At 49.8% G+C, this 25,760-nt stretch overlaps 1 protein-coding gene across 2 annotated transcripts in view; it reads right to left on the reverse strand.

Annotated features, from left to right (window-relative positions):
- The window catches only part of LOC138565786 (uncharacterized), a 41,564-nt gene extending 37,293 nt beyond the window's left edge, over positions 1-4,271 (reverse strand). Inside the window, exon 1 of one of the 2 annotated variants that reach the window (XM_069643004.1) lies at positions 4,183-4,271. The gene's annotated coding sequence lies outside the window, so the exon portion shown is untranslated. Of the gene's footprint in view, positions 1-3,466; positions 4,014-4,182 lie in introns of those variants that run through there. The other variant, XM_069643005.1, reaches the window with a different exon arrangement.
- Between the last annotated feature and the right edge of the window lie 21,489 nt (positions 4,272-25,760).

Here is a 25,760-nt window from a genome sequence, read left to right on the forward strand (position 1 = left end):
AAGAGAAGAGAAGGACAAGCCCTCAGATTGGAGCCCTCCAAGCCCTCAGATTGGAGAAAGATTTCACACACTTCACCGCAGTTGAACGAAACGAGTAACCGGATTTGCACAGTACCTTAAAACGGAGAAGCTGTAGCTGAGGCGGACATTCCTGGTAGTTCCTGCAGGCTCACGGTTCCTGAAGTAACTGTCGGACTGACAAGAAGTAAGAAGACTGGAGCGTCCTGCACTACCCAGGGAAGAAACCAGCAGCAAAGCAACGAATAAAAGGTGCGCTCCTTAAAACCCAAGCAGGGTCCGACCTTCCTGGCTATCCGGCCCACTGTAGCTCTATACAGTGAATTCGACCAGAGGAGCAGTCCTGGCTTGAAGTTAAAACTGGTTGGTCCCACCAGCTCAAGGGAAGAAGATTCCTGGAGGATCTCCTCCGTCGTCGGATTCTGAAGATTCGGACCTGCATCAGGGCTTCACCAGGTCGTGGTTCAGTCATTGTAGGGGTCCTCTTCTGTCAGCTCCTCGTTCGTTGTTTCGTTCCAGTGGTGACTGCCTTTCCAGTCCCAGAGACTTGCTTTTTATGCAGTTTTCCCCCCATTCATACAGCCTGGCTGTCAATCACACAGCAGGGTGACTGTCCTGGCGAGGACAGTCACCCAGCAAATCAAACAGGAGTGCGACTTGGGTTACCAAGGGAACCCATTGCAGGGGTCCTAAGACCCCTCCCTCACATCCTGCCTACCCAGACTTTCAGGTGCCTTAAGAAGGGCTTCTGTGCAAAAGCCCGCGAAAAGACAGCAAACAAAGGGACCAAACCTGGTTTGGCGCGCAGAGTAAAACAAGAGAAAGACTAACAAAAAGAAATGGCGAATAAACCCAGCCGGAGCCGAAATAAAATATATTTGGTCAAGCGGGTTTATGTTTGAGGCTAATATAATAGCCTAAAACAATACCATGGTTATTTAAGATAACCGCGGTAGGAAAAATAGGGTAGTTACCACTGCCACCAGCCAAGTCTTGATGAAAAGGGAGCAAAACAGTGCTCCAAGAAAAACAGACAAAAAGGGGTTAAGAATCAACCCTTTTCAATACTCCATGTAAGATGGTGTGTACTGGGTCTGTGGTTTAAAAGAGACTACATAAAGATAATGGCAACTTTACCTGTTTCTGGGAGACAGTAGTCAGTCCCAGAAAAATTGAGTCAGTGGGAAGTCTGAAAGAAAACCCTGTGTCACTACACTGAAGGTGCTGTGTAACACATACAAAAATGATGCTCATGGAGTAGGTGAGGCTTCAGAGTCAAGATCACACAAATGGTAAAAACACACAACAAAACACATGTAAGAGTGGGAAAAAAAGCTCACACTCTTACCAGGTGAAAAAGAATAAGCCCTAGAAATCCAGCAAAGCTGCTTAGGGACTCATTAGGTAAGGGAAATCAGCCATTTATGAGAAGTCCCCCTAACACTTCTCTACTCTCCCCTCTAGTCTTATCACAGCATCCTACTCTGCTCTCCCCTCCCCCCAACTCGCCACTCTACTCTTGCCCTCATTTCACTCTCTGTCATACCTGTAAATCTCACACAGTCAGTCTACGACTCATAACTATCCTCTCTCAGTCTACCATACATTCACCCATCCACTCTACCAATAAGGCACCTCTCTCTCACTACACTTTACCTGCAACAAACACCAGCAGAATTTCTGCAAAGCTTCTCTCCACCGTCTTTGCACCTGGTCTCTCCGTCCACCTCCGCTCCACTGGAAAACACCCTTCACTCCTTTGGCTTACGAATGGCCTGAATTCCTTCTCTTTCTCACCCTTGCATTGGTTATACGGCACATCTGATGACCCTGGCCAATCTGGGTTTATCCGTTCAATCGGTCTTGGGCCACAGCGCCTGGAGGCTTCAAACCTTCCTCCTCCCCCGATCGAGCCACACCACCTTTCTGCAAGTAGTGGTCACATTAGTCTCTCCGGTGCAAAGCCATACCGCTGGGCTGCAATCTCGCATATGCAGTTAAATCTCTGCTTCTGCTTTCGACATTTTGTTTGATCAGTGCTTCTGTTCTTAAATCACTAGATAAACCAGTGGTTTCATTCAGCAGGGCGAGTTGACTAAGTTACTACATAGCCTTATGGGACTGGGACATGAGTGCTATGGACACCTTGAGGATTCTGGGTCAGCTGGCTCTCAGGCAACCAATAGGGTAATTCAGGTGCCCGGAGGCCACTCAGAACCAGTCGATGATGGGCCCTGGGGAGTATCTGGAGGATCCTTTGGTCACCCGTCCTCGTTACCATTTCTTGGCAGCGGACAGTCACAGAAACCCCTGTAGGGGTTCCACTCCCAACGCGGGGGCACCTGAAGCTACCTCTAGACAGACCCAGAGAGGAAGAACAAATTCTTCACTTCAACCAAAGGCCATTTTCTTCAACCAACGATAGAGTTCATGTTGATGTAGTTCAGCATTTAACATTGCAGACCTGCGCTTAAAACAATACTGCACATCCCGAGGTCTCTGAACACATCTGCATTGCTCGCTGTTTACCCAGCTGTGGAAATGGGGGTGATAGAGACGTCTAACAAAAGATAAATTCACTGCCAGACAACCTGCACCAGACGTGCAGGGAGTTTAAACTCCTTACCAGACGGAGAACTAAGACAAGTAGCGTATCGGGTCTGAGACCTATTGAAGTGGTTGGGAGAGTCAGGATTAAGAAGATTAGGGAGTGGATTGAACGGGAGTGCGAAATAAAAAGGAATAGGATGGTCGGAGTTGGCACAAAAATAGCATCTTTTCGAAATATCACTTTGAGCAGATTTCTAGAGTAAGGCGTTCCTAGGAAATCCCAGAGGGAGTGAGTCAGAGAAGGATGTGGTCTTTAGGAACTCACCAAAAAGGAAGACTACGATGAAGACAGGAGAGGTTACCTGTCATTAGTCTAAAAGGTCCATTATGGGGTTAGGGAAACCTGGGCTAGGGTTAAGAAAGCCCACGAGAGGTCGAGATGGAGAAACACCCCTTAGCTAGACTGTCTCCTTTCCTGTGAATATTTGGGGGAAAAAAATATACTTTTGTCTAAAGAAAATAAAGACCCTTAAATCAACAAAACCATACCAAGTGCCTTGTCAGAATACAATTTACATTCTGGGTGAGCAGAAGACCTGGGTTCTGCACAAGCACGCCCAGCGGGGTCAGGGGGTGTGTAATTCAAAATGGCGGACGCGCCCGGTGAAGGCTGGTGCAGGTCTACATTTGTAAGGCTCCAGTGATGAGATATATTATTAAAGGAAGGGATAAAACATTGCTTAAGAAATACATATGCTGTTGTCCTAATAGTAAAAGTTACTTTTCCTCACCTTTGACCTGTATTGCCGATTTTGTTCTTGTTGACATGTGCATCACAACACACCATTCAACCCACAATATCAAGACAGATCATGTATAAGAAAGTTATAGCACTCACAAGTTTCCTGTGGCCGATGCGAGAAGGCTATCCAGCCCTTTTTTTCTTTTGGGTATTGTGGGACTTAAAATCGCAAGTCCCAAAATTCAAAGACAAAAGAGGGTGCATGTCCTTATCAAGTGTGACCATGGGGAGCTCTGAATGTGATGTATACATCGAAAAGCTCCCACACCATTCAGCAGGTTCCGTTATTAACTTTGCATTTTGGGTAACTATATGTAGTGTGGACTTTCTACCCCTCACCCCATTATAAACGAAGCACACAAAGTGAAAAACATAACCTAGTGGGCATATTGCGAATGACCTGGAACAGGGCTTAGGTGTGCCACCAGCATGGGAACAGAAACCAGATCAAAACCAACGAGTGTTTGGGTACTAATCCAGCGAAATGGCCCAGGGAGAGAGGGTGACATAAGGAGCTGGCGAAGAACCTACTAAGCTAGCAAACCTGCCCCCCTAGAGATCAGCGTAGGGCCAGGGGTGGGAGTGAGAAATGGCAATAAAGAGTGCCTCCCCATGGCAATAAAGAGTGCCCCCCATGGCAATAAAGAGTGCCCCCATGGCAATAAAGAGTGCCCCCCACGGCCATAAAGAGTGCCCCCCCCATGGCCATAAAGAGTGCCCCCCCATGGCCATAAAGAGTGCCCCCCCCATGGCCATAAAGAGTGCCTCCCCCATGGCCATAGTGCCCCGTTCCCCAGAGACTTCACCGCAACCTTGTGTTCCGAGGTACTCCTGGATTACAGGAAGGCTGCTCCAATCTGCAAAGAAAGGAAAATGAAAGCAGAAACCCAGAGCGAGCAGCACCCGCCTCCTGTGCAGGCACGCCCCCCTCCCCCCTCCCCCCTCTTCCCTCCTGTGCAGGCACGCCCCCTTCCCCCCTGGGCAGGCACGCCCGTTCTCTCCCGGCTGGCGGCTGGCAGCCTGCAGCTGGGGGGGAGGGGGGTGGGCTCACCCGTGGCGTCCTTATGGAAAGGGCGTGGGCGTGGGGCGGAGGCCCCTGGGGCTGCAGGAGGTTAGATGCTCGTGCGGCAGTGCACACGTGCAGGGAGGTGCATGGTGAGGGCTAGAGAGGGGAGCCTCGCCAGCGATATTCCCAGCACAGGAAAGACCCCCGCTTTCCGGGGCCCAGCTAGACGGCGTGATGCCGGTGTTACCGCTGCCATTCATCTACAGCTTTCTCTTAGGATAAGCAGAGCGTGTCTAGCGCTACAAGCAAGGCAGCTCGGCGCTCGGCTGCTTTAGCCTGTGCAGCTCAGGCTCACCTCGCGGGGGCGGGGCTCAGGCTTCATGCAGCCAATCCGCAGCGTTGCCAGGTGGGAAAGAAAAAATAAGCTGAACGCCCTTCCAAAACAAGCCCAAAACAAGCTGACGCCCCTCCAAACAAGCGCACACCTAAGCTGTGGATAGGTCTCAAAACTTAGAAACAACACAAAAGCATAAATGTACATAGAGAAAACGCAGAGTGTGTTAGAACAAAAACATTTGATTATGCTTGCATTTATCTGACTTTTAGTGTGAGGTTTTGCACGGACCTCCCAACTGTTGTGTGGGCGAGTGACCCCCTGGGCCCACGCAGGCATTCACGCGTGTACAGGCATTCACACAGAATAACACACGGGACGCGTGTTGCCAGCTCGGGGTCCCAGCCGCAACTGCTGGCCGGGACTTCTTTTATTATCTACGCGCATGCGCGAGCCTAGTTATCGGCTGCGCATGCGCCTACAGCGTAATGACTACGCGACATCCCTCCTTTTTCCCCAAACAAGAAACAACTATAACATTAAAACGCACCAATAACAACCTTGGACCTCGAAAGCAGTTCTCGGCCTCTTATGATGCTGGGTCCATGATGAAGTCCTGGAACCTCTGCGGAGGCTTCCGCCCCTCACAGCTCGGGTACCTCCTGGACTCCTCTCGAGGTGTCTCCGGTGTGCCCGGTGCTTCTGGAGGTCCTTCGTCCCGCGGCAGTGACTCTGGCCCGGGTCATCACCAATGTTCACTGTACACGTCGATTGTCTGCTCAGCCTGGACCCTGTAGCAATGCTTGATATGAAAAAGATTTCCTCCTCCTCTTCTTCCTCCTCAGCAATGTCCAGATCATGCATGCCTTGCTCAACCGATGATACACCCCTCACTCTCCGGGCATTACTCCCGCTTACCCTCGCTGGCCCCCTCGACGCCGTCACTGGGGTAGAAGCCATAGCTCTCAACTCACCCGCTTTTGGCGGGTGTCACCCGCCTTGCAAAGGGCTGCCTCACCCGCCAAGCCTCCTGCACGCCCATTCATTTCAATGGGCGTCGCACCCGCCAAAAACAAAATCGGGTGATTTCACCCGCCTTTGCAAGACAAATGGTTGAGAGCTATGTAGAAGCTCTGCACACCCTTGCATAGTGTCCTGGTGTGCCACATCGGCCGCAGATCCTAGTCTTTGCTGGGCGTTCGCCAGCATGAGGCAGGTCATACCCGCAATACGGACATGACTGCGGAGTGCCAGGCGCAGATGGACTGTCCACCCTCTTAAGTGTCTATCGCGCTCTCCCTGGGGCAGAACGCCCAATGGCAAAAGCGTCTTCGCCCTTCCCAGGGTGTATAGCAGCATCCATTTTCGCCCCTATGGATTCCGCCAGTTCGTATGCTCTCCATGTGTCGAGGATCTGTTGCAGTGTCAGGCCTGGCTCCCTCAGCACCTGCCTTCGCAGCTTCCCCGAGCTGAACCCCTGAATTAGCTGGTTCTGCACCATCTCCTCCTCATTCACCCACCTGCAGGTACTTGCGAGGTGCCTCCGCCGTGCACAGAACTGGTCCAGCGACTCCTCTCCTTGCTGCTTCTCCGCACACATTACAAATCTGTCGAAATCGACATTCGCCATGGGGGGGAAATGGTCTTGGAGGGCCTGTTTCACTGCATCATAAGTGACCACCTGAAGGTTTAGCGAGTCATAGATCCTGTGGACCTCCGTGCCAGCTGAGTATAGCATAGTGGCTACCTACGTATCATCATCTGTCTCCCCTGATACCTTGAAAAACATTTCCAACTTCTTCACCCACAGTAGCCTTTTTGGCCCCAGCTTTGATGGTGGACCTGTGGTGTCAAATTCAGGCATGGGTGCAAGGGTGCTGTGCAATCTGCATGGGACAGGCGCAGGGGCTCCCTCTTCTCCCCCCTTCTCACCCATGATGACGATTGGGTTGAGGTTATCTCAGGCAGAACACTTCTGGACCAGTTGTACTGGGCTTCCAACCACAGGATGGGTGCCCAGACTCCAAAAGCACAGGATGGAGGAGTACTGGGCCTGCAGCATTTGATGGTGGTGCCTGCAGCCTGGTTTTTTTTCCAGTAGCCACGGCCCTTCGGTGAGAAAGGGCCATGGAATGTCCAAAAATTGTTTTTATGCAAATGGATCGCAGCCGGCGCACATGCACCTGCCTGGGCTGCAACCGCTGCGATCCGCGTATCAACATAGATGGCCTCCGCCCAGGTGCGTAGGTACGCGACGAAGTGAGGAGAAGACACTATCTCCGACTCATTCGGAGCAATGTCTCATTTTCTCATCGTCGCCGCTCCTCGTCGCCAGTGTTGTGTGGGAGAGTGACCGCTTGGGCCCCCACATGTGTATAGGCATTCAGACATAATAACACACACGGGATGCGTGTTGCCAGCTCAGGGTCCCGGCCCATGATGTGGGTAGGTGATGCCTGGGAGGGAGCAACCTGACATCTCCTCCCTTTTTAACATACAAGGTCCTTGCTTGTTCTCACTCCATCTCTTCGATGAGTCTGTGAGGTTTTCTACGACTCCTCTGTGGTCTCCTTGAGCTACGAGGAGTCACCCAGGTCTCGGGATAGTTCATCATACTGTCCTCACCCTCGGAGGCTTCGCTGTCTCCCAGGTAGGGTTTGTCTCGTGGTCTTTCCTCCGCGCTATACATGTTGCTATCCCTTGTGTCTTCGGGGTGGGTCGTCATGCGCTTGAAGTGAGAGACATTGCAGGTTACTGAGGAGTGATCTTCTCTCTGTGCCGTGATCATTGTCCCTTTCTTTTGTGTCACTTTCAATGGTTCCTTTGCAAATGTGGCATCCTCCTTGCATTGTTTGGGTAAACGTATCCACACCTGGTCCCCTAGTTCCACAGTTTATTCTTGAGCTCACCTTTTGTGGTCTGCGGTGTCCTTCATTTTGGCCTTTGCGGTGTCATCTCTTTCTTTGGCCTCCTGTTCTAGCGGTGTGGCGTCTACAGGGCTGGGGTCTTCTGGTAGCCAAGTTTTGACTGGTCTTCTAAACATAAGGTCGGCCGCGCATATCCCTGTCGTGCTGTGGGGGGTGTGTCTGTAGTCCCTCAAGAATTGGTAGAGGGTTTGTTCAAACGGTTTGTTGAGGATGGTGGCAATTTGTAGTGTCCTTTTGATGTTGCCCATGAATCTCTCAACAATGCCGTTTGCCTGGGGCCAGCGGGGCATAATTCTTCTGTGTTGAAACCACATGTATTTGGAGAAGTTCTCGAAGTCCTGACTTACGAATGGCAGCCCATTATCGAACTTTATCAGTTTTGGAATTCTGTACGTGGACAGCATGCGGTCGAGGTCCGGAATGACGCTTGAAGCTGCTGTGCTCTCCATAATTTGCACTTCAGGGAATCGGGAGTGTTTATCTATTAACACTAGCACATAGGTGCCGTCTCGCAGTGGTCCGAAGAAGTCCACCGCTAGTTCCTCCCATACTTGTCCTGGTAGGGGTGACATCTGGAGTGGATTCGGATGTGGTGGTGGTGCTATTTGTTCACACGTCAGGCACTTTGCCACTATTTCTTCTACCATGGCGTCGAGCCTCGGGAACCACACTTTTTGTCTTAGGAGACGCTTAGTGGCGACCACCCCTCGGTGGCTTTCATGCGCCATGTGTATTGTTTTTGCTCGCAAGGTCTCCGGGATGAGTACCTTGCATCCTTTTAACACGACATGTTCATCTATTATAGAGAGTTCATCTCAGACATGGTCTATACATTTGATGTCTTCTTGAACCGCCACCAGTTCCTGTTTTGTCTGTTGTCTCATGTGCGCTCTCCTTTCCGCCTGTATGCAGTGCCAGACGATCTGGAGGGCTGGGTCTTGTTCCGAATGTGTGATGATGTCTGCCCACACCACGGGAAGCCCCTGCAGGTGATGGACTATGTAATTGAGGTATGCATCCGCTATGAATGGCTTGGGGCTTGCCGGTCCTGCTGGGTGACGGGACAGGTAGTCTGCCGGGTTGTCCTCTTTCCCCGGTCGGTGTTTGATAACAAATCTGTAGTCTTGCAGGCGCAGTCCCCACCTTGCTATCCGCGGGGGCATTCTCGCCTTGGGGTCTCCATATATAGTGAGTAGTGCTTGATGGTCCGTTGTGATTGTGAACTCCTTCCAGTACAGAAACAAATGAAAGTACTCACACGGCCATACTACCGCCAAGCTTTCCTTTTCTGCTTGGGAGTAGGCTTGTTCTGTCGGGGTCAGGCTTCTACTGGCGTACGCCACTATATACACATTTGTGGGTGCCTCGGGGTCCCTTTGTGTGAGGATGGCTCCCAGTCCGACCGGGCTGGCATCAACTATTACCTCTGTGTCTCGTTTTGTGTCAAAGTAAGCCATATCTTCCGCTTTCGTGATGGCGTTGCGTATTGCTTCAAACGCTTTCTGGCAGTCTTCGGACCAAGTGTACGGTTGATCTTTGCGCGTTAGCAGGCGCAGTGGGTTGCTGACCGTGGCATAATCCTTTAAATATCTCGAGCAATAGCTGGCTAAACTGAGAAACGACTGCAGTTTTGTTGCCGGTTTGGGGGGCGAGGCCGTATTGAGGGCTGCTACCTTGTCTGGGTTCGGCCGCATGCCTTTGTTAGAAAATATATGTCCAAAAAATTGTAGTGAGCCTTTGCCGAATTCACATTTGGCTTTGTTGAGTGTAAGTCCTGATGCGTCCAGATCCTCACACACCCTGTGTAATGCCGTGTCATATTCCTCTTTAGTTTTGCCGAAAACGAGGACATCATCTGAATAATTTAGACAGTTTGGTACGTGCCTCATGACTCGATGTATTTCTTCTTAGAAAATCTCAGCGGCAGAGGAAATGCCAAAACTGAGTCTCTTGTACTGGAACAGCCTTAGATGGGTTACGAATGTTGTTATGTATCTTGCCTCAGGGGCTATCTCAATTTGATGATACCCTTTTGTTAGGTCCCGTTTTGAGAAGACTTGTGCTCCGTGGAGCAGATGGATCATGTCTGTGATCCTGGGTGCTTGATGTCTCTCCCTTTCGATCGTTACATTGGCCCTTCTCATGTCTACGCACAGGTGTATTGATCTGTCCGGGGATTTCTTGGGGACCGGGACTATGGGTCACACCCATGGCGTAGGTCCAGAGACAGGTTTGATGACGTTGAGTTTGATGAGCTTGTCTAACTCTTCCTCCACCTACTGTTGGATGTTCACGGGTATGCCGCGATAGTGTTGGGCGACCGGTGGGACATCAGGGTTGATGTGGAGCTGTACCTTCCTGTGTTTCAGCTTCCCTAAACCTTTGAATAGATTTGGGAATGCCTGTTCCACGGTATCAGGCTTGGCAAAGTATTTGTGAGCCATTAGTTGGTATAGTATGTGGACTAGGCCCATTTCAACTGCTGTCTTGAAGCTTAAAATACATCCGCTGTTGGCCTCCGTCTTTAATATGTGTAGGGGGATATTCGCGGTGTGAGATTTATATATGCACCATGCTGAGATCGTGCCTTTGTAGGGTAACGGGGTCGTCGCTCCATACTGGTAAATGTCTACAGTTGCCTTGCAGATTTTTGGTGGACTGGTGAGTGAGTTGTACGCTTGTTCACTTATGATGTTGACTGTCGCCCCCGTGTCAATGAGGAATTCTAGGGGGTATTGTTGACTTGTAGCGTGAGGGTGGGGCTGTGCTGGATGGCCGTGGCGTTGTTGAGAGCCCACACATATCCCTTCTTCCTCTGGTCATCTTCTGATGACTGGGTTTCACTGGTAAATGGGGACCGCAACTTGATGTATCTGATGAATCTCCTCCTCTGGGACCATCTGGAGCCGTCTGATGGCCTCTTGTCTTCACGTGCGTACGAGCTCCTTCGGGCTCTGTCCTCCCGTCTTGGTGCCACCTGTTCTCCGTCTCCTCTGCTGGCCAGTGGGCTGAGGCGTGAGCTTCTCTGTTTCTCCTGATGTCTCTCTCTGCTGAGTACGGGCCCTGGCGCATTCTTGCAGACAGCTCTGTAGTGGTCCATTCCGCCGGAAGCAGCGCATTGTTGTCCGACCGTGGGACATTCTCCCGTGTGGGGATACTCATTTCGCCAGCGGTAGCATGTGGCGTCCGCACGCTTTCCGCCTTGTGTAGGGACTGTGTATAGTTTGTTGATCATGTCCGTGTTTGATGTAGGCTGTTGTATGGTAACTTTTCCCAGGCTGTCTAGTTGCGATTCTACTGCTGCCTCCATCCTGGCTAATGCAAGAATTTCCTCTAGTGACCTTTGTTTTTGGAGCAGCTGTTTTCTGAAAGGTTGTGATACGTAGCCGGCTATTACTTGAGACCTTAGCGCCTCTTCTTTCCAGTATTTGTGAAATTCGCAGTATTTTAATTTGATGCGGAGGCACATCACAAAGTTGTCCATGGACTCCCCGTTTTCTTGTCTGGTGGTGTGGAATATGTGACGCTCGTAGTCAATGTTGGTGTGGGGGGCAAAGTATTCCGACAGTTTGCCATGAAGTTTTCCATATGTCACTGTGTCTACATTTAGCAGTTCACCTGCGATTTGAAGTCACGTAGCCATATGACCCACCTGGGTCCTAAGTTTGAAGTGTCTCTGAGGTCAAAAGGGCCTAGCATGGGCATGTTCTGCGATGAGCTTCCTACCCCTTGTGTCTGTTGTGTTTCCTCTGCCACGGTTCCTGCGCCGCTGAATGGGGACGCCACGTGGCTGGATGGATTGGACATGATGCCGTACTCGTGGGCCTGTAACACGTGCCTCTGGAATCTCTGGCATGTGGTGGTCCTGTGGGTCTCCTGGGGGTATTGTACCCGGATGTGATGTTGCTACTACCCTTCCTAGGGGTTTGTGTGTCACACTTCGGTAGCTTGTACCTGCTACCTGCAGGGTGTCTGTAGCGAATGTCCCTGCTGCACGTACCTCCTCTGTGCTTGGGGTTGCTACACGTGGCCCTCGGGCCCATGTGTGCTGTGCTGTGTAGTCTCCCAGTTCTTCACTGCCCGCGGTGGGAGGGATGGTGGCTGCCTCTGCAGGCCGGCGTGGTGCGTGCACACATGTCGGGGCCTTCCCGAACCGCTGTGGGGCCCGTTATCTTTCGGGTTGCGTTGTGGGGCAGTGCTGCCGACTGCTCGCCAGATGCGTGCAGCTTGAGTGCTCTGGGGCCAGGCTGGGGGCCTCTCACCTTGAATTACTGGGTGGAGGGATGCCGACGCGCCAAGCCGCTCGACCATGGGCCTCGTATGCGCACAGTGTGCCTCTGGCGGTCGAGGTGTGCCGCCGCGCCAAGCCGCTCGACCGCGGTCCTCGTGCCGGCACGGGTGCGTGTCAAACACCCCTTGTCGCCAAATGTGAGGTTTTGCACGGACCTCCCAACCGTCATGAGGACATAATACGCGGGAGCTGGGGTGCGTTGCAACCTGCTTTATTCAAACATGGCAGTGGACTGCCGGAAACATCTCGCCCCCCTCCCTAGCCCAACGTCACTTCCCTGCCTCGGGAAAAGGACCGCAGCGGCAGTCCACCCACATAATAATGTGGATAGGTGATGCCTGGGAGGGTGCAACCTGACTTTTAGTATCTCTTGTTTCCATTTCTTACATATATATGTTATTTAAAGGTATATATCATTGGCTTCTCTGCTCCTTCGCCTAACTGGTCTTTGGTTAGTCGTTCTCCCTTGGTTCTTGTCTTCTTGAGTCTGTCACTCCTCAGCTCCCTTGCATGGTACCCAGGTATATCCTGTCATGTCTCCAGAGCCACAGAGGTCTCGGGTTCCTCCACCAGTCCTCACACTTGCATACATGCCAACGTTTTAGATCCCCTGAGAGGGAGATTTGTTCACGAAAATCGGGAGCATAACATTTCCCCATTAAATTGCATTGGGGTTAGAGATATTTTAGGCCTAAATCGGGAGGGTTGGCATGTATGCACTTGCCCCCAGGCCTCTGCACTCCACCCACCACTCTCCACTTATTTACTCATTCCTTGAGAATGTTAACCTCTCTGCACTTAACCCTGGACCTTGGACTGGGCCCACTTGCCTCCTCCCCCGCCCCCTCTTTCATTCCATGTCTGGCACTTACATTACCTAGAATGCACTGGTCTGCCAGGCTTAGTACTGTAGTTTTTTGTTTCTGTATGTCCTTCTCCTCTCCCCCCCTATAGCCTTACCATCTGTCACGCACTTGCACTATTGAAACATCGTTGGCCTAGTACGGTAGCTTAAGGATTGTATGTTCTTCTCCCTCTCCTCTCCATGTGCTCCTTCCTTTGTCTTACACTGCACTTGTAATAAGGCCGTCAGGCCAAGTTTGCTGGTTATTTTTACAAGTTCATTCTGAAATTTTAAGGACTAAGAATGACTCTGCATTCCCCTGTTCCCTTCCCACCTTGAAGCGCTTTGAAGCACATCACCTGTGTATAAGCTGTCTATAAATAAACAATTACAATAACAATGTGGGCCAGCCTGGGCATCTCCCATTGAATGATGGACTGCCATCCTGTAATAGGTATGGCCTACAAGTACCAGCATGCAAGTGAAAGTCAAGGACTGGCTCATATCATCATGCATGAAACAGGCCCACTGTGCAGCTATCCCCTTGTGAGTTGCTCCGCTGGGAGGAGGCAGGGAAATTGGCTTAATCATTTCCTCTGGTGTGGATCAACTTACACGCCACTGCTCAGAAGGAGGTCCTCACCGCCTACCCACCCACCCAGTGTAGGAGAGTCCGGAGATATACTTGAAACTTCTCGCCCCCTTTCTCCCAATATCCATCAATTCATATCAAAGGACTGATCTTTTTGTCCCATGGTTTGTGGGCAGGAGTGCTGTACACTCGAGTCGTTGGCATTACACATCCTCCCACCATGATGTATGATACCCACCCCTTTCTGGTCCACCTCATTTCTGTTTGCCCCATACAAAACCCAATACCCTTGTCATGCTCAGTGCAGGCAAAACCTCTGTTAATTCAGCATTCATTCTAGATTGTCTGCCCATTCTGCAATAGGGGCGTACCTTGTTCAGGAAATGTCCCCATTATTCATATGGATATCATTTCAAATGGTAAATACACGAGAGCCCCTCTATGGAAAATGGACAAACCCGTTCCAAAAAAATCAGGTTTTTAAATGCTAATTGACAGTTAATATATTTCTATCTGGCCTTCTCTCCAAATACTTCTTCAACCGCTACCAGCTATGCTACAGCATAAACAATATGCAAATGTACACCCTGTCAAAGGTCTGCTCTTTGACAACTGTGTTTTCAAATAGCAATTACTCTATAGAGGAGTATGCAATTGCTTGCTTAAAGGCCTTGTCACTTCAATAGCAAGGGGGCGATGGTGAGGGAACAACACAGGACACAAATATCTTAGCAGAGAAAAGTAGGTTAATGTTTCAGTGTAGTACTACTGTAAGCAGATTTTTTTTATAACATATTTTGTTGGTTAATTTTTAAACATACATACAACATACCAACAGTTTCCCCCCACCCTCCATCCCCCGGTCACCGGGTTGGTCCATCAATCTGCTCGTGTCTTGCCACTCAATGCATCACTTTTCAGTAAAATGTTGCTTGCCGAGTTCCGTGCTGCGCTCCTGCGCTCTCTTCCCCCTCCTTCTTTCTCCCTTTGCTGGCATTCCTCAAGTCACACGTGCTTCCCACTTTCCCCAAATTTGTGTGGCCTTTGCTGGGCACCCCCGTGCTGTGTATATTCTCTGTTCTTTCGCCGCGCAAATGTCCATTTCGCTTGACCATTGGGCCACTGTCGGGTACTCCGGGGCTCCCCATTTCTGCGCTATGTCACCCTTTATCAGGCCCATTGCAATCGAGAGGAAAATACCCTCCCATTTGTTTGAGGTATTCTCATCTGGGGCCCCCAGTAACATTATTGCAGGCTGTAATGCTATCGTGCGACCCAGCGTCCTTCCTAATATTTGAGAGCATTGTGTCCAGAAGGTCTTGATTTTGGGGCATTCCCAGAGGAGATGGATGAATGTACCTTCCTCCCCCCGGCATCTCAAGCAGTTGGGGTCCGATGCCCTTCCCCAACCGAAAAGGGCTACACGGGGGTAGTTTACCCTATGGAGTATCTTGAGCTGGATCAGTCTTATTCTGGAGTCTATTGCAATTTCGCATGGGTGCATGAGAACCTGAATCCAGTCCTCAGGTTCAATGGCCCCAACATCCTATTCCCATCTGGCTTGGAGGCTGACCAGTTCCGGGGTAGCGAATGCATTGATAGCTTTATATAGGATAGTTGTTACCTTGGTGGGGATGTGTTGTGTGAGTAGGTTGCATTCCAGGGGTTTGTAATCTGGTGCATCGGCAAGTGCTTGCCTATGAACAGGGCGTGCGTTAATTGCGTATAATGATAGTGTTCTGCTGCTCGGATTCCAAATTTCTCCTGGAGAATTTCAAACGGGAGGATGGAGCCATCGGTAACGATATCTCCTATCGTGGTTATCCCCGCCCTCACCCACCGGGTCCATGCCGTCAGTTTTTGCACCTCGGACAACATGTGGTTGTTCCACAGTGGTTGTGCTGTGGTGATCCTATTCCCCCAGCCCATGTGCATGTGAGCCTGCCTCCAGATGGTCGCGATGTGGGTCGACATCGTTTGTGCTGGGGGTCTGGCAAGACTCTGGTATATTGTTTCGAGTGGTAGGATGTCCTGAATAATGGGTAGTTCCGCTCTAATATGTGGAGGTCATTGACTACATTTAATTGGCTGGCCCAGTAGTAGGACCTAAGGTGTGGAACTCCAATAACCCCCTCCCAGATACATCATTGCAACGTGGTCGAATTCGGGGCTGCCCCCCTTCCATATCAGTTTCCTAAGGAGGCGCTCCACCCGGATGAATTCCGAATTTGGTATGACTAGTGGGGCATTTTGCAGTATGAAAGGAAACATGGAAGTGCCACCATCTTAAAGAGGGCCGCTCTGCCCATAAGCATAAGGGGCAGGAGCATCCAGTGTTGTACATCCCCAGCAAAGCGGTCAATTAGTGGGTGCAGGTTGTGAAGCACATAGTCCGATAGAGCCCCCGAGACCCATATGCCCAAGTAGCGGAAGCCCTCCCTCTCTACTGAGTACAGGGTGTCCCGAGGGGTTGCTAGGTCGCCACCTCTTACTGGGAAGAGGATCGACTTTCCCCAGTTTACTCTGAGGCCACTGAAGTCCCGATAGGTCTCTAGCATTTGGGTTATGATTGGACATGCGTGGACTGGGTTGCTTAAATAAAGTAATAGGTCGTCCGCGTAAAGGGAGAGCTTGTCCTCTCGTCCGTCTGGCCAGTGGAAACCGGACCGTGTAGTGACCTGTCGGAGCCATTGGGCCAGTGGCTCTAATGCTAGGGCAAAAAGGAGGGGGGACAGAGGACAGCCCTGTCGGGTGCCTCTACCCAGCGGGAAGGTCCCAGAGGTCCAGTCGTTCACCCTAACTGCGGCTAATGGGGCCTTGTATAAGAGTTGGACCCAGCTAAAAAAGGTTTCACCGATGCCCATGCGCCTCATTATTGCCCAGGCACTTGGCCATATCACCGAATCGAACACTTTCTCAAAATCAATTGTGAGTAGTGCAAGTGGTGTATTGAGAGTTGGGGCTCTTTCCAATAGCAGGTGTAATCGGGGTAAATTCATTCTAGTCGATCTTTGAGGCATGAAGCCGCATTGATCTTGATGGACCAGTGAGGATATGACCTATTGGCCAGTACTTTAGCCAGGATTTTGGCTTCGCTATTAATAAGCGATATCGGTCTGTACGATGTGCACTGGTCAGGGGGTTTGCCCTGTTTGGGAATGACCACAATGTTGGCCGTTCGTAAGTCTAGTGGAAGGGTGCCCTGTTCACTGGCTGCAAGGAACATGTCACGGAGGGGGGCGGCCATCTTGTTGCTGCCCAGCTTCTTCCAGGTCTCGGCCGGGAAACCAATTGGGCCCGGTGTTTTCCCAGATTGTAGCTGGGTCATAGCCTCTGCTATTTCCGCTTCGTCCAATTGCCTATCTAGGTGTGTTCTCTGCACTTCCGATAATTGCGAGAGTACGATCTCATCTAGGAGGGATGAGTCTATAGGAGCCGTTGGGGCGGCATAGAGCGTGGCATAGAAGTTGGCGAATGCCTCCGCTATCTCTGGATCTGTTTGGGCAGGCTCATTTTGGCTGTCAGTAACCTGTCTGACGTGTCTGTGCCCTTCCTCACGTTGCTCCAGCCATGCCAATAGTTTGCCCAGTTTGTCGGCCTGCTCATAAATTCTGGTCTTTGACTCCCTGTGCGCCTGTCTTGCATTATTTAACGCCGTATTATGGAGGGCTGCTCTCGCTTTCAAGAGGGAGTGATGTGTTTCAGGGGTGGCATCAGAGATGTATCTGATTTCCCATTTCTCAACCTCATCCTCTGCCTCCGTCACTTTCCTATGGTGTTCCCTCCTTTTATTGCACGTCCAGGCCGTCATTTCCCCTCTAAGTACTGCCTTATGTGCCTCCCATAGTGTCGAGCCCATGTTTAATTAGAAGAATTCATTAGATTTTTCCGTGATGTGTTCCATGAACTCGGGGAGGCCCAGGTAGTAATTATTTAGCTGCCATGTTTTAGGCGGTAGGGGATGTTCCGTACGGAGCGTCACCTCCAAGAGAGAGTGATCTGATATGCCACGGGGAAGGAGTTCAGCCGTTCTTACCCTATATGCTTCGGGGGTTGGGAGGAAGAAGTAATCTATTCTGGATAAGGATGCGTGGGCACCCGAGTGAAAGGAGAATCCCTGGTCTGTAGGATGGAGTTCTCTCCACACATCGCTCAAACCAAGCGCTGACGCAAAGGTCGCCAGCCTCGTGGGCCAGTTTGGGTTCTGGTTGCAGATGTGGGACCGGTCTAATGTGTTACACATAACATTGTTAAAATCCCCGCCCAAGATCCATACATTACTCAGGAGACCCTCCCCCAACCCCGGTGGGGAATATATCGCTAGAATGGCCACTGTCTCGCCCCAGAGTGTGCCCCGGAGCATCACGAAACGGCCACAAGGGTCCTGCGTCACAGCAGATAGTTCAAAAGGGAGTCGCTTATGTAGGAGGATCAGGACACCCCGGGATCCCATTGTGTACCCCGCGTGGTAGGTAGGCTGGTCGATAGTTAGTTCTGCGGAAGAATTGGCATGTGGAGCCAGCTAAGTGGGTCGCGGTTAGGAGGGCTATGTCAGAGGAGCGTCTGTTAAGGAATTTCATGATCAGCCATCGTTTTATATGTGTGCCCATGTCATTTACATTCCAGGTAAGGATTTTAAGATACCTGAGGCGTTTGTTGGGTATCATTGGGGCTTGTGTTCTCCCGTTAATGGTAGGTGCGTGGTGCATTTGGCCGTGGGGACACAGCGTTCGCGCTTGATGGGGGCCTGGGCAGCGAGCACGGTATGTTTGGTGGCATCTTGATGGACATTGGCATGGTGTGACTTCCCGGAAAAAAACTAACATAAAACACTTCCCCCCCCCACTCCCCATACTCCTCCCCAACATGAAGTATCTGTCACCCAAACTCTACTGGCATTTAAAACTATATCGCCAGATTAACTAATATGAACTGTTTCCCCCTTTCCCACTGACTTACTACTCCTTTGTGGGTTTGGTGTCTCGAGTCGGGGGTGTGGCGTCCGCCGATGTCATGGTGTGTTAATGGCAACCGCATGTGACTCATATGATCCTTTATACAGGAGTGAAGGTAACTCACTGCTACTGTCACTTCAAGAGGAGTGTTGCATTACAGGTGGTTGCCAGGAGAAGGGTTGGTTCTTGAGTCCATTAGTGGTTCAGTCTGCTCCTGCGTCCGGCCAGTGTTTCCTGTTTAGGCCGTGTAAGGGATAGGGATCTCCGTCTGGCTCAATTGGGATCTCAGGTATAGGTTGCTCGGCTGGTCTTTGTCTCTGCGGGCGGGGTCTTGATCTACCCCTGCGGTGTTGATCTTGTCTGGTCCAGTCGCCTCCGATGTGGGTCTCCGCCCATTTCCAGGCCTCCTGTGGGTCGGTGAAGTGTACAGTTTTGCCTTCATGTTGGATTTTCAACTGGGCTGGGAACAGCAGTCCGTATCTCACGTTCATAGAGTGAAGCTTCCTTTTTAGGAGCTCAAAGGATTTTCTGGCTTTCTGGACTTCGTGAGTATAGTCTGGAAAGAAAACAATTCTGGCTCCATTAAATGTCATTGACCCTTTTGTTCGGGCCATTTGTAGGATGGCATCTCTGTCACGATAATTAAGAAGCCTTGCAATGATTGTTCTTGGGGGTGCACCCGGGGCCGGGCGACCCGCGGGCAAGCGGTGTGTACGTTCCACTGAGAAAACGTTTGAGAAGGTCTTTGGTGCAAAGAGGTCCGCCAGCCATTCTTCCAGAAAGAGTTCCACACTAGGTCCCTCCGTGCGTTCCGGCAGTCCCAGGATGCGAATATTATTGCAGCGGGACCTGCCTTCTCCCTCGTCGACTCGGGCTTCCGGGGTTTTCAGTCGGGTTAATGCTTGTGTAAGCTGTTGGTGCACCCCACCGAGGTCGTCCTCCATGCCAGAAATTCGTTGTTCCACCTCCCCGGTCCGAGACAAGAGTTTCTGGAGGTCATGGCGGAGGAAGGAGACCTCCGTGGAGATAGTGTCAATTTTCTGTTCCACCGAGGAGCACGAGCTGGCGATGGCGGCCATTACATCTTTTAGTGACAGGGCCTCGTCTGGCAGAGGGGGGTCCCCTCCTGGATCCTCGACGCTTATTGCTGTAGATGTGCTTGCAGCATATTGGTCCATTGTACTTTGCGTTGAGGTTTTCTTGCTCTTTTCTTTGCCCATGATGTTGCTTTGCGCGAGTTGTCCGGTGCAAGTTTGGAGGAGCACTCCTTCTCATGGCGTAGTTCGAACCTTTACCAGTACTTGCAGTGCCTTTTGCAGTTGCCGTGTGCGGGTGTATGCTGTGTTTTGTCGCAGAAGCGTTCCCCTTTGGGTGATTACGTATATATCTTTAAATCACTGGCCGGTCGCCGGGAGTGGAAATATGGCGCCGGGGGCGTCACTGCCCGCGTCGTCCTCACCAACAGGAAGAGTCCACTCTCTGTCCTGGTCCTGAGCTGCTCCCTTATCTGCAGGCGCTGCCGCGCGGCTCCAGGTGCAGATCTGGCGGTCGGGGTTCGCTATCCACCTCCGCTCGTCCCCGCCGCAGTTCACCGCGTCTCGATGTCGGTCATCTTGATTGGGGCTGGGCAAAGTTTCCACCAGTCTTTCAACGCAGATAACTTGCGTTTCCCTTCACGGATTCGGCTCCTTTCACTGCGAGGCGTTGCCCCGAGGTTCTGCCGCCCGGAGATGTCGGTTTCAAGCGGTTTCATTTTGCATATCACAGGATATTGCAGGATATTTCAGGCGGCCGCGGGAGCGCCGAAGAATCACGTCTCCATACTGTAAGCAGACTTGGCTTAAGGAGTGCATTTCTGTGGGTGGTTAACACAGTTTTCTTTTATTAAAATGATATAGTTTATACAATAAACTTTTCATTTTTTTCTCTTTACATTTTTGATACTATACATTCTTTATAAAAATTCAATATAATCACATGCCTCTTTTCGTTACACAAATAATACCCCAAAACAAACAAAAAAAATTCTATTCTAGCTTCGCATTACAAATCCGTGGAAACAAAGCCTGTTCACTTCCTTATAATATATCTTATCCAAGTCCAAGATATTTGTAATGAATTGCGTGAGGGTAAAAATTTATTTTTTATCGTGCCCACTCCTCAGTTGGCCCCATCTTTCGGCAGGCTCTAGCTGGAACTTTTCAATTACAAACAGGGATCCAAATAGGGCTCGCTTCTGAGCCAGTGCCGTACATGATATGATTAGATGGTATAATGTTTCTGGCTCCTCTGGTACCAAACAAAACCGGCAATAGCTTTCTACAGATACCAGCTGCTTGGTTTTAGATAATCTTTCTCAAGTCGGGATTAAGTTCAATCTGATCTTTAGAAAGCAGTCCCGAACTTTTGGATCTGGAAAAAGACATATGTAGACTAGAGGTTCATTAATGGCTCGTAAATTAGCGCTACACTCAATGTTCATGCTGTATTTTAATTTTTCTTTGCATTTTTTCATGTTAATACAGTAAGTCGGTGGAGATCACAGTCAAGGTCGGGGGAGGAACAAGAGGGGGGCACATTGTTGCAGACTTTCACATTCTGGGATGCTCTCAAAAATTCCGACCCATTTACGCAAGGCCAAGAACCATTCTACCATCATTAACTACATTTACGATATTTAACACGAACAGGAAATTGGTGCACTTTATTAACAATTGTAAGCTTGGAATTCTCTCCGAATCCATATGTATTTATATTACACACACATGCCTACATCAATTTGTCTCTAAGCAAAATTGAGACTTTTGCCAAACACTGAATGCGTGGCATTAACCAGCAACATGAGGCTTATTTTAAGTCACAAGCAAAAATAAGTTAGAGGGGCCAGGAAAATATAAAGCGGAATTAGTAGCAATGGCCGGCAAATGGGAAATCAGTTTATGCATAGCGGGGTGACCAGCAGCAAAAGGCATTGAGACAGTTAAAAGGTATGTTGATCAGCTGATAAACACAAAAGGGCCAGTGTAAAAGGAGCCAGTCAACCCCGTCCGCAGCTCTAAAAGGGAGAGAGGGATCATCATTAAACACTGAGTGATGAGCAATAAAGTACTGCGGCGAGCACCTGGGAGAAATACAAAGGTGTAATTAATTGGTCATAAAGGACTCTCAACAGACCATTGCAGGACACTCCGTAAAGCCGATGATGTGTAATGGGCAACGTAAACAAGCCCAATTACACGCACACAGATGGTCACACAAGCGGACAAAAACTGCGACAAGCGACCTGCAAATATTATAAGTGACTTTGGGGAAAAACAAGCCCAAAGTCGCTTATAATAAGCAAATATGGCAATGCTGCCAATCAGTGATGACAAAGTGAGTCCCCAAACACGGTCAAGATCAGGGGATGCCGGAAAGGGATGGGGTACCAAATATTTCATAACACCAGAAGTGGACAAGCCATCTTAACACAGAAGTGACGAGGGCCTTTCACACGGAATACCCTTTAACCCAGAAGTGATCAAACGCCACAGTAATGAAAGTGGAGTAAAGGATAGTCATGTGGATGTTTGTGACAGGTTTCTTTTTTGTGCTTCCCCGGCTTCTGGCACCATATAAAACCACCTGTCACTCATAACCTATGGCTGTATGCTCCTTAGACCCGCCTCTGCCTACAGATATGTTTCAGAGCCCCCCTTTATTCATAACCTATAGCTGTGTCCTCCTTATCCATGCCTCTGGAAGACCAGAGTCGGAGCCCCCCCTTATTCATAACGTATGGCTGTGTCCTCCTTAGCCCTGCCTCTGGGAGACCAGTGTCAGAGATGAACCCCACTTATTCATAACGCAGACATGCCAACATTCTGTAGCCCCTGAGAGTTAGATTGCACCACATGATAACGGTGTCCAGTTAAAGTTACGAAATCAAAAGGATTGAATGCCAAAGGTGAGAGTGCATTCGACCGAAAACAAAAGGATCGAATTTTGTTTTAAAATGTATATTTTTGTAAAAATTTTGTATAGGTAAAAAAGGTGTTTTTACACCAAAAACGGGGGTTTGGACGGGGAACTCCCCCAAAAAAAAAAAAAAAAAAAAAATGGATCCTTTTTTTCTGTCTAATGGACTCGACCCTTTTGTCATTCAACCCTTTTGAGTCGAAACTTTAACCTATAACCATTCATAACGTATGGCTGTGTCCTCCTTAGTCTGACTCTACCTAGAGATCTGTTTCAGAACCCCTCCCCCTTTATTCATAACCTATGGCTGAGTCCTCCTTAGCCCCGCTTCTGCCTGGAGATCGGTTTCAGAGCCTCCCCCTTTATCCATAACCTATGGATGGCTATGTCCTCCTTAGCCACGCCTCTGCCTGGAGATCTGTTTCAGAGCCCCCCTTATTCATAACTTATCGGTGTGTCCCTCTTAGCCCTGCCTCTGCCTGGAGATCTGTTTCAGAGCCCCCTTAATCATAAACTATGGATGAGTCCTCCTTAACCCCACCTCTGCCTGGAGATCTGTCTCAGAACGAAGAGAGAGAGAGGAAAGGAGGGAGCAGGTGTACCGATGAGGAGAATCTTAGTCTTACTGGTATTAAGGTTGAGATTATTGGCGGCACACCATTCCTGAATTGCGACCAGGCAATCTGGTATGTGAGAAGGAGCACAAGTGGCTAAAGGGAGCCTGAAGGATAGCTGGGTGCCATCCGCATAACACTGAAAGTTAGAGCAGAATGTATTGATGCAGTGGGCAAGAGATGCCAGGTAGTGGTTGAAAAGCCAGGTAGAAAGGTTAAACCCCTGGGGAACACCACAAGTAGAAAAAGAGATAGAAGAGAGGAAAGAACCCAGTTGGAACTGGGAGGGTCGGTCAGTGATAAAGGAGGTCAACCAGGCCAGGGCTTGACCATTGATATCCAGGTTGTCATGTAGGCAATTGAGCTGGATGGCATGGTTGACCGTATCAAAAGCAGAGGATAGATTGAGGAGAATGAAGACAGAAGGAAGATTAGAGTCAAGGTAACAGAGCAAGTCCTCACAGGTGTGCAGGAGAGCAGTTTCCGTGCTTCTGGCAGCTCTGAAGCCAGACTGGTGGTCGTGGAGACAATCAACAGATTCAGAATGCAGATTAATCTGGGAGATGACCAGCTTTTCCAGGAGTTTGCCCAGGAAAGGAGTAATGGAGATCGTGTGATAGGTAGCAGAGAGGAAGGATCGGCAGAGGGCTTCTTTAGAATGGGCTACTGAAGGGGGACAGGGAAGGTTCCAGTGGCAAAGGAGTGATTACAGAAATTGGCCAATGCTGGTGCAAGGGTGTCGATGTGGTGCTTTGTGGTTCTGGAAGAGCAGGGGAGAACCTGCATTGACAAGACTTTCATAAATTTGACTTGTCTAGATACATCATCAGGGCTAAAAAGGGGAAAGTAGGAGAAATGAGGAAGAGAAACAGCCAAAGACGGGCCAGGGGTGGTAGAGGAGGAGGGGGGGGGGGTAGATTTTCTGCTACAACGGCAACTTCAAGGATAGGCAATACTACACCACCTCTTCTACCTCCACAGGTTGGCAAGTCACTCTTCATTCTATACCATAAGAAGGGGCAGCATCTTTGCCTGTCTTGCAGCTACCCTGGAATCTGCTTCAGGCTTCTAGACCACTTATTCGTCCAAACAGTCTTTTCCATGCAGAGATTAAAACAACGTTGGTGAACAAGTACCCGGCTCCCTTCCCCAGCTTTGTATACTCCTTGCCTTCAATGGTTACCACAAAGCGGTTGGGCCACTCTCCCAGCTTTGGATGAAGACTCTTGGGTAACAATACATTTGTCAGCTTCAGAACAATGCTCTACAGTTCTTAAGTGCACTGGATTTACGTTCATAGAGGTCACTATGTGGGCTTGGGTAATGCGTGTTCTGGCTTCAGCTTCTACTACTTCTACAATCTCCTGCTTCAGCCTTTAATGCGTTGCAAGATGTGTGTCTTCAATTGAAAACCAAATTAGGCACACACAATTGCTTTTCAGTATTAAACTGCCACTTCAAAGAGAGACGTGTTCCCACCTTTCGGTCACCACTGAGCCACCAAGGTATCGGGAAACATTGCCTCATGCGCGCTGTCCCTTTAAACAATACTTGCAATTGAAGGCAAGTCCCTGAATGCTCACACCAGAGAGAATACAACATGCTAGCGAAGAAAGGCCCAAGTCGATATTGTAAGGATAACAAGTTTTAATCTCATACACAGACGAGAGCAACAGCAAAGAACTCTGCTTCTATGAACGTTCTGCCGAAAAGTAGTACAAGCAGAATCTTATCAAGGAAAACATTTTCATACATGGTGCAGTACATATAGTAAAATCCTGCGCGGCTGGTTGGTGTGCGCCTATACATGATCCGCCTGCTCCATTAGGGATGCCAGGCCATTGGTTCCAGCCCAAACCGTCCATATTTCGTCACGTGGGTGCTACAGTGATCAGCTTGTTCTCACGTCGAAGGTCAAAGAACAAATTAATTATACTCCTACCATAAGACTACTTTATCACTCATACTGTGCACTTAGCAGGCCTTAATACAGGCACAAAGGAGGTTCTGGGGCACTCTAAACTTCACACACACATTTCACGCACTCCCTTCTGCACCACCCGGCTCCAAGGTCTCCACTGCTAATTTATCCCTCCCAGGACCTAGCAATACAAATCACATGATTGTCGCTTCAACAATGTGCTCTGTCTGTCCTCTTTGTTACTTAGGGTTTGGTGGTCAAAGGGCACCTGGTGCCATCGAATTCAGGGGTCTTAAGTTTTAGTCAGTTATATACTTGTTGTCGCCTGGGGATGGGCCGTGTCATGCTTTGGACAGCGTGAGATAACATGCACACCAGGTGCCGGTCTGTGATCACAGCCATGTAGGGCACATTTCTCTCAAACATCTTTGCAACACTATTAGAACAATGAATAGCTGTTTTGGCATATGAGGGTGTGGGCTGTTGTTGGGATGAAAATGAGCCTAACCCCAAACTCCTAAGCACTTCCAAATAAGTTGAACACCATTCGAGGCGATATAACATACAAGGAGGGGGCAGTCTGGTCACCAGGTATCATGTAAAGGCCCTGCAGCGCATAGAAGAAAATGCCTGATGCTGGAAAATCTCAAAGTCTGCAACTCCATTTTGTATCAGGCCCAGAAGGGATAAAGCTGCTTGTGCTCCCCGGTCCCGAAGGCCCTGTTCTCGTGCCCACACCCTGGCACCGCACAAGCCCTGTTCCCACAGAAGTCCATGTCCCTTTGTCCCTTCAGTGTTGCGAATATTTTGTATCGTTTCAAGGAATGCGCCCTACAAAGAGCGTGAGACAGCACCAGGCTCCGCCCTGTGTCCATTCATCTCCACTAACCTGCCATCAGGCCTCTAACCCCCTACCCAGCCAGGACGGAGCCGAACTCACACCACTGAC

The sequence above is a fragment of the Ambystoma mexicanum genome, chromosome 1p, assembly GCF_040938575.1.
Source record: "Ambystoma mexicanum isolate Mex_15411 chromosome 1p, UKY_AmexF1_1, whole genome shotgun sequence".
In the NCBI taxonomy this organism is placed as follows: Eukaryota; Metazoa; Chordata; class Amphibia; order Caudata; family Ambystomatidae; genus Ambystoma; species Ambystoma mexicanum.